Source organism: Lynx rufus, unplaced genomic scaffold, assembly GCF_022079265.1.
Source record: "Lynx rufus isolate CCGP_SWC_20201006 ecotype Redwood Valley unplaced genomic scaffold, mLynRuf1.p SCAF_2, whole genome shotgun sequence".
Classification (NCBI taxonomy): domain Eukaryota; kingdom Metazoa; phylum Chordata; class Mammalia; order Carnivora; family Felidae; genus Lynx; species Lynx rufus.
In genome coordinates, this window is record NW_025814834.1 from 204,532,363 (window position 1) to 204,541,556 (window position 9,194).

General features: G+C 52.8%; 1 pseudogene; it reads left to right on the forward strand.

The window, feature by feature from the left end:
- Window positions 1-6,157: 6,157 nt before the first annotated feature.
- On the forward strand, window positions 6,158-6,261 carry LOC124516674 (uncharacterized; annotated as a pseudogene).
- The last annotated feature ends 2,933 nt before the right edge of the window (window positions 6,262-9,194 follow it).

Below are 9,194 nucleotides of genomic sequence, written 5' to 3' on the forward strand. Positions count from 1 at the left end.
AAGGATGTGAGCCCGGTGCTCTGAGGCAGACAAACTTCTCCAAACCTCAGGTGAACGTCCCCCTCCCCGCAGGGCACAGAGCAGGGGCGTGGGGTGGTGGTAACAACGGTGGTCGTCTTTCGAATTTTGAAGACCTACCAAAAAGTCGTCAGGCACCGCGTTGGTACAGAGAGAACACCGAGCTCAGATACTGACATAGCCAAGGTCACGCAGCCCCCCCAGCGGTCTGACACGGGTACCCGGAGCTTGCGGTGGGAAGAAGGCTGAAGAACGGACAGTCGACCCTCATTATTCGCAGAGTCTGTGTGTGTGGGGTAGCCAGCTTGCCAAGATTTATTCGCAACCCCCAAGTCAGCACCCGAGGCACCTTTGTGGTCGTTTTTGGACACGCGTCCAGTGGGGGGGGGGGGGATACGAACTGCCCAACACACACATTCCCAGTTGACGATAAACAAGGTGACGCTCCACCTTCTTGTTTCGGGTTTGTTTTGTTTTGTTGAGTTTTATTTATTTATTTTGAGAGAGAAAGAGGGTGCACACATGCGTGGGTGGGGGAGGGGCGGAGAGAGAGAACAGGAGAGAGAGAGAGGGAGAGATCGGCTGTGAGGTCAATGTGAATAAACCAGCAATTATATTAAATAAGGTGCGTTTAAACAGAAACATGCAAAACAAGGTTACAGATTGATCAGTTGATGAAAACGTGATCAGAGGCTTGCGGGAACGTTCGCCTGTAGGGACTTCAGAACAGAACCATCACAAATGATGAGAAGCCACTGTATGTATATAACAAAATGGGAGTTCTTTGTTGAACGTGCTTCTCTCCCCAGCCCCCCGCCCCCGAGAGACATATACATACAGAAATACGTATGTATACGTGTAGTCTCATTCTTTAAAAACTTTTTAACAATTCAGAAGAAAATTCAATGAAACATTGAAAGTCCACTTTTATTTCCCCATCCATACCCCTCCCCATTCATAGTTTGATGTTTTGTTTCCAGACTCTTAAAAAAAAAAAAAAAACATTTCAGGGGCGCCTGGGTGGCTCAGTCGGTTGAGCGTCTTGACTTCGGCTCCGGTCACGATCTCACAGTTCGTGAGTTCGAGCCCCGCGTCAGGCTCTGTGCAGGCGGCTCGGAGCCTGGAGCCTGCTTCCGATTCTGGGTCTCCCTCTCTCTCTCTCTGCCCCTCCCCTACTCTCTCTCAAAAATAAACGTTAAAAAATTAAAAAAAAATTTTTAATGTTTTATGATTTTTCTGACCAAAGTGAACTGATTTCTAAATCCTTAAATCAGACTCATATATACGTTTACAACCATATCCAAAGACATGTGCCCCTCTTTTAGGTTGTTTTTCAATTAACCTACATGGGAGACTACTGTCTATTTAATTGTGCAATTTCCCTTTCTCATATAACAGCAGGCTGTGTGCTACTTTCTGTGTTTTGGTCCCTACAGACCTGCCTCACTCGTTCTAAATATCTGTGGTGTATTCTCTCATTTATTAAGCTATTTCTCCCTTAGATGGTCATTTAGGGTGTCTTCATTTTTCATTATTACAAACATTTAAAAAAAATTTTTTTAACGTTTATTTTTGAGACAGAGAGAGTCAGAGCATGAACGGGGGAGGGGCAGAGAGAGAGGGAGACACAGAATCTGAAACAGGCTCCAGGCTCCGAGCTGTCAGCACAGAGCCCGACGCGGGGCTCGAACTCACGGACCGCGAGATCATGACCTGAGCCGAAGTCGGCCACTTAACCGACTGAGCCACCCAGGCGCCCCTATTACAAACATTTTTGTTCGTGCCAATGAGGGGGTTGCAGCCAAATCAAGGTCCCCTGGGCCCGTTTGTAGGTGGGGCTCCCAGTCCTTCCCAGACGTCTCTTCCACTGGGAGAGCTGGGCGAAGGCTGGTGCAGATGTGGGGCAGAGCCAGAAACAGAGCTCCGGTTACTTACTGGGACAGAAACAGGTGCCTGGGAGGGCAGGGGGCGGGGGGCACAGAGCCGTGCGTGTGGTCCCATTCCTCACGCCCTTGTGCAAACACCTGGCTTTGTCACTGGCTGAATAGGACAGTCAGCCCCAAATTAGCACTAATGTGAGGGCGTTTAACCCTCTGTGAGGCCCTTTGAGAAAACACAAAAGAACTTTTTCAGGGGCTGGGCTGTCCAGCCCAAACAGGTCTGCCGGGCAGGAGTGCCGGGCCCTAGGACACTCAGCAGCTGCTCTCTTTGGGCCAACCCAGCAGGTGGGGTTCTGAGCACAGCCCAGGGTCCCGCAGGGGCCTGGCAGGCTGGGGCCACCACGCAAGGGGGCAAGGGGACAGGGTCTCACGGCAGGTTAGCGCCTGGATATCAGGGAGACCCTCGGAGCCTCAGTTCCCTCATCCATAAAATGGGGATGGCGAATGTAATGACTCCAAGAGCTTGTTTTTTTTTTTTTTAAAGTCCACCTTTTTTTTTTTTTAACGTTTATTTATTTATTTATTTATTTATTTTTGGGACAGAGAGAGACAGAGCATGAACAGGCGAGGGGCAGAGAGAGAGGGAGACACAGAATCGGAAACAGACTCCAGGCTCTGAGCCATCAGCCCAGAGCCCGACGCGGGGCTCGAACTCACGGACCGCGAGATCGTGACCTAAGCTGAGGTCGGACGCTTAACCGACTGCGCCACCCAGGCGCCCCATCCAAGAGCTTGTTAACACGGTGCCGGGAGATGATCCCCGGTCCCCTTCTCCGGGAGGCCTTTCCCGATCACCGCCGTGCAGCAGCTCAGAGATCCCCTGCCCAGCCCCACACTTCTTTCCTATTTTCTTCTCCTTCCACAGCACCGGCTGCCTTCCAACCTTTGCTGGAAGCCACGCCATTTATCCCATTTATCGTCTGTCCTCTCCAGCCATCGGCTGCACGAGGCCAGAACTTCTTAGGTCTGGCTCATCTCCTCGCTGTGTCCCAAGGGCCTAACGCAGTGCCTGGCACACGGCGAGCCTTTGACAGAAGCCAGCCTCGGTGGCGGCTACCGCTGGCATGATTCTCACACTCCATGTAGCTCCCCAGGGCACACAGACGAGCAGCTCCCTGTGGCACGGGGCCATGCTTATCAGGATTACCACCCTCCTCAGCTCGTAAACCCAGGACTGTTTGGGCCCGTGAAAACCCACAGCAGAGGGCTGGGCCCGGCCCCCCCCGCCCCAGTTTTCTCTGAGTGGAGGGTGGGCGCACAGGGGCATCTGTCAGCGTGCGTGTCTACCCGGTGTGTCTGTGGCGTGGGGGGCTCAAGGGGCCACACTGTACCTCAGGGGCTTCCCTTGCCCTCAAAATGGAGACAGGCTGTGACCGTGTGGGGCGAGCAGCCCGCCGCGTCTCGCCGGGCGTGTAGCAGCCTGCGTGCGCTCAGCGTGCAGGGCAGCGTGGGCGAGGCCCTGGGTTTGCCCGTCCCAGCGGCCTGTGCTTCAGAGGAGGCCTGCCCGGGCCTGCCCGCCCCTAATCTGACCGCACAATCGGGGAACTGACTGAACCCCGAGTTCTAGGGGGAGCTCGGCCAGGGGCCCAGGGCTGCAAGGCACCCCAGCGAACGTCAAGGCTTCTGCCACAGTCCCCTTGGCCTTGGCCCGGCCTTGATCCGCAAGATGCCAAGTCTAAGGGCCTCCCGCGTAGGCATGGGAGGCTTTAGAGCCGCCGGCCGCCTCCTGATTCTGAAAGGGACGTTGGTGTTTCCTGAGGGCCAGAGATGGGTCAGACCTGTGTGAGGAGCCGGGGACGGGGGGGGGGGGTCGAGCCACGCGGACCCAGCCTTGCCCTGTGAAGCTCCCCGTCCGGGCCGAGGAGGCAGGCGTTAAAAAGAGTCCAGAGGTACTTAAGCTGAGGCGGAAAGAAGAGCGCAAAAGACTGTGTATTTCTGGGCGCAGGCTAGACTGGGGGTGAAGAAATAACGTGTAAACTATGTCCAAAAGTATCGTTGGTGTCCGTCAGGCGGAGGGGCTGGGACTGGGGTGGAGTGACAAGAACCGTGTCTCCGGAAGAAGGAACAGCGTGTGTGAAGGCCCAGAGGCAAGCTAACGCACAATGTGATTTCGCTGAAACTGGTAGCACCCCGAGAGGAAGCATCTTATTTTGCAGACGAGGAAACCGGGTCCTCAGGAGGTCCTCAACCTGCTAGGGCTCCACAGTGGCACTCTGAGCCCGCGGGGTCTCCCTGGGGACTCCACCTGAGTCACCCGCCCCTCCGAAAGGCCAGTCCCCTTTTCCTGTGGCAAAATGTGCAAAAGGCTCAGGATTTCTGGCGAGGAGCCTCGTCAGGTAGGAGAGAGGGCGAGTGTGAGTGGGAAAGAGGAGAGCCCGCTTCCGAGGTTACCGGGAAGGCAATTCCGGGACTCAAGCATCCGTTCCCAGCCGGGTTCCGCGTTGGGTGCTGCCCTATCTGGTCCACCTCTCCTGAAATGAATCACCGTGCAAAGTGGGCCAGATACGTGTAGGGAAGTAAATAAAGTGAACATGTGGCCCAGTTCCCTGCTCCTGGAGGAAGCAGCTCTCTGGAGAGTTTCCAGGTAAAGCTGAGCGTGTCTTGCAATTTTCGTTAATCACACAGTTGATTTTCCCCACGCGATTGAATGAGGTCAGCTCCAAGAGGTGACAGAAGCAGGGGGTGGGGGGGGGGGCGGGGGGCGGTGCACACAGAAGGCGCATCTGACCATTCCTGGCGAAGGCCTAAGTGGGGCGGGGGTCACTCACTGCGGCCTGTTCCGCATTTATTTAAATGTTCTGTGAGATGCCCTCCTGTCCCGTGGTCACAGCCACAGCTCGACAACACCCTGGGCTGGAGAAGGCGATGTCATTTTTGAGAAAGCGTTAGATGGCATTCTCCATGCTCCGTGATGGGGACAGGATGGCCATGATTGGGGCCCCCAAGTGGTAAGTGAGGCCGAGGTCCCACCTGTCCCCACGTAGCCACACCCACCTGGGTGAGCCTTGAGGAGCCAGGCGGGAGGCATCCGTGTAGGCAATTTGTGCAATCCCCCGTCTGCCCAGGTGAACCCATGTCTCCCTGCTTCAAGCGTCAGGGGTGCCAACCTTGCCTGTGGTCCAGGGGCCTTCGAGAAGCGGCTCAGCAGGAATGTCTGGTCCAAAGGGCAAAGGGGACCCCCACCCGGCTTCAGGAATGGGCTTTCACCCAATCTTCCGTATCCGTTCGGAGGTTGACGGAGGATGGGTGGGGGGTGGGGGGTAGGTGCTGGAGACATTAGAAAACTCACTGCAGAAACAACTGCCCGAGACCTTCTAAAACGGGGCACGTGGCAAGGCTAGGTAACTTGCCCGGGGTCCCACGTGGTCACGCATGGCAGTCAGGACCGGACCCAGCTTTGGGCAGGCTCCAGGACCCCTGCCTAGCCTTGGATCGCTATGTCTGTGGTTACGTACATATGGCAGAAAGGGCCAGAAGCATGTACATCAAAGTGACTGCTGTTTACCGGTGGGATGAAGAGGGGACCAGGGAGGGGCTTTTGCTTGCTCTCTTTCGCATTCGTGGCTTGTCTCACTTGTTTTCTTCGCAACTTTTTACCGTCTCATCCTGCTATGTTTGGACATAGGCAAAAGGGTGTTTTTGCATCGTGGCTCCAATCCGGCGACGTTTATCGACGGCTTTAAAACCATCCTAAGGCAACACCACACGTGGTCAAGGACACGAAGGCTGTTGTCTAAGGGTGGTTGCTCCTGAACCCACTGTTGGATCTCCTTGCACATGGATACACGTTCCAGATGTGGCACGACTGTTGCTGGAGCGTCACTCGGCCTTTCAGAGCAGAATCTTCGAAGAATCCGCGAGGACGGGGGAAGGTGCTAATGACGAAGAGTCAATTCTAGGAAAGAGGATATGACGCTGCGGGTAGAGTATGATGCCAACTGTGTGTTGAAAAAGATTCTGTAGAAGAAGTGCTAGAAAAAATGCACCAAGTATTAATATTGGTTATCTTTGGCTGCTGGCGAGGTCGTGATGACTTCAAACTTCTTTCTACTTTTACTTACTTTCTAACTTTTCTGCAATAAGCACAGACGTAGCTTTTCTGATCGGACATAAAAATAACAAAAGAACTAACATTTGCTAGTGTTTCCTGGGTGCCAGGCACTGTGCTGAGCATATTTTCTTCTTAATTTTTAAATTTAAGCTTTGCACAGTGGCAGTGTCGTAGCCAATGAGGTTTATCTGAGGCACGATTGTTGCTAATTGAAAATTCCCCCCCCCAAATTTTTAAATTTATTTTGAGAGAGAGAGTGCACACAAGCAGGGGAAGGGCAGAGAGAGAGAGAGAGAGAGAGAGAGAGAGAGATTCCCAAGCGGGTTCTGTACCATTAGCACGGAGCCTGATGCGGGCTTGAACTCACCAACCGTGAGATCATGACCTGAACCGAAATCAAGAGTCGGATGCTTAACCGACTGAACGACCCAGGTGCCCCTGTGCTAAGCATCTCGTGTGTCTCATCTCATTAATCTTCACAACAAACCTGTGAGTAGGTTAGAGAGAACGAGTTATAAACGTTAAGTAATCTGTCTATCATCACCCGGCTGGTGTGTGGTGAGGCTGAGGTGTGAGTCCAGCCGGACTGACTGCAGAGGCCAATCTCAACCACTGTGAATGCTATTTTTCTTTAAAATAAAGATGGCCCTCCAACGGTTGGCTCTTATTCATTGTTCTCATTGGACAGGAAGACCTGAAGCAGGGTTGCCGTGTACGGTTGGGCAGGTTGTGGTCTGCACAAGAGAGCATGTACTCTGCTTGCTAGGCTGTGAGCCTGGGCAAGGAGCTGTATCCACCTGAAGGGAGGGATGCCTTTTCATGGAAATGCAAAGTACCTGCCTGAAGCAGTGAAGAGACGGCAACACCAAATGTTGACAAGGCTGTGAAGGAACTGGGTCTCTCATTTATCGTTGGTGATAATATGAATTGATAAAACCCACTTTGGCAAAGAGCCCGTCAGTTTTCTGTAACACAAAACATATACCTACCCTGTGACCCAATACTTAAGACTTCCACGCCTTAGTGCAGGTATTATCAGTACTCTTAACTCGAGTAAGAGTACTTGCACAAAGAGGCTTATAGAAGGCTGTTTACAGCATCTTTTCCGGAAGAAGGAGCCCTGGTGGCCATCACTAGGAGAAGGGTTAAATAAACTGTGGTATAGAAAGAACAAATTACCAGTAGGTATAACAACCTGGATAAATCTCGAAAACATTACACTGAGAGAAAGACGCCTTACACAAACGGGTATAATGTTGCATGATTCCATTTATGTGAAGTTCTAGAACAGGCAAAACTAATATAGCGTAGAAAAATATCAGGGCAGTAGTTGCCCACGGGCGCGGGGTGAGGGAGTACTGACTGGGAGGGGGCACGAGGGAAGTTTTGGGGGTGACAGGAATGTTCTATAACCCGACAGGGTTTGGGGTGACCCATGTGCGTGCGTTTATCACAATTTACTAACTGTGTGCTTAAGACGTGTGCATTTTGTCATATCTGAATTTTGCACCAGACAACGTGAACAAATATTAAACCCCTTAATAACATGCAAGCTGACGTACTTAGGGGAAGTGGACCGATGTCTGCAATTTACTTTGAAATGCGTAATAAAATAGACATAGTAATGAATGGATAGAGAGATGGCTTGATATGAAAGGAAAGCAAGTGTAATAAAATGTTCACAGTAGGGCCTGGGTGGTAGATTTGTGGGAGTTCCCTGGAAAAGTCTTTCAACTTTGCTGTATGTTTGAAAATGTTCCAAAGAAAATGTTGAAGAATACAGTTGCTAGACACAAACATGATGTTGCATGAAAGAAACCAGACACGGAAGAATGCGCGTGATTTCATTCAAAACAAAACAGACGTGACCCACTGATGAGGAGTCAGGACAGTGGTCAGTGCAGGGGGCGCGAGGGGGTCGCTGGAGAGGTCCTGCTTCCTCACTGAGGTGCTGATGGCAATGCTCGGTGTGTGAAACTTCACGATTCGTACACTTTGTCTATTACTTTTTTCTGACTACAGGTATATTACACTTTAATGAGTTTTCGTTTAATTTTTTTATGTTAATTTATCTTTGAAAGAGAGAGCGTGCGCACAAGCGGGGCAGGGGCAGAGCAAAGCAGGCTCCAGGCGCTGAGCTGTCAGCACAGAGCCTGATGCAGGGGCTCGAACTCACAACCTGAGCGGAAGTCAGATGCTTAACTGACTGAGCCGCCCAGGCGCCCCTGTACTTTAAAGAGTTTTAAAAAGGCTTGCAACCTGCCTTAATCAACACAGGGTAGTGATTCCTCCATTTGTCTTGCTTCCTCTGGCCTTCATTCTTCCCCTCTTCCCCGAACCCCTCTCTCCCATCCTCAATCAGTGCCACCACCATCCCTGACTCTGAAACTCGTTTTCCCCGGGGTCTATGCCACACAGAGGAGCGTGTGAAATGGAAAGGAAAGATCCTGGCTTGGGGGACAGAGAAATTTGGGTCCAGACTCTGATTCTGCCACTTACCAGCTGTGCGCTCTGGGGCAAATAAACTTCACGGGTCTCCGTTTTGCTCGTCTGCAAGAGGCCTAATAATAGGGCGTGAGGTTGGGACCGAGTGAGACAACGCATGCGCATTGCGCACATCACATAGTCCATCGCAGTCCGGGCTCGCTAAATGCTTAGTGACGTCAAACAGCGGCTTCAGCACTGTTACTCGTCGCCTTCTGGCCACACCTGCGGGGGGCCACGCTGGGCAGCCAGAAGGGATTGAGCTGGGCTGGGGACCCTCGGGCCACCCATTATCAACATCTCTGGAGCCGGTTTCTGATCTACAAAGCGGAGCTAATAATCCCTGCCTGGAAGAGTTGCTGTGAGGAACAGACAAACTTGAAACTCAGCCTGGAGACCTCAGGGGATCTGGGGCTTCCCAGCCCCACCGTGGCTCTGGTTCCTCTCTCCCCAGGCCTTCTGGGCCAGCGTACTGGCGTCGTGGGGGCTGGCCAGCGCAGGGTGGGGGGTGCCCAAGGCTGTGGGGCAGCGGCTGGCTCAGCCCAGCAGAGCCTCCCCAGCTGCTAAGTCGGGGGCAGCCCTTTGGCGGCTAACGTGCCGCCCAGAAGCAGTTATCTGCGCCGTCACCGCACGAAGAAAGCCCTTTTGAGGCCCAGAGCAGGGAACGCTCAGGGCGCCGGCAAGACCGAGGGCTTCCTCTG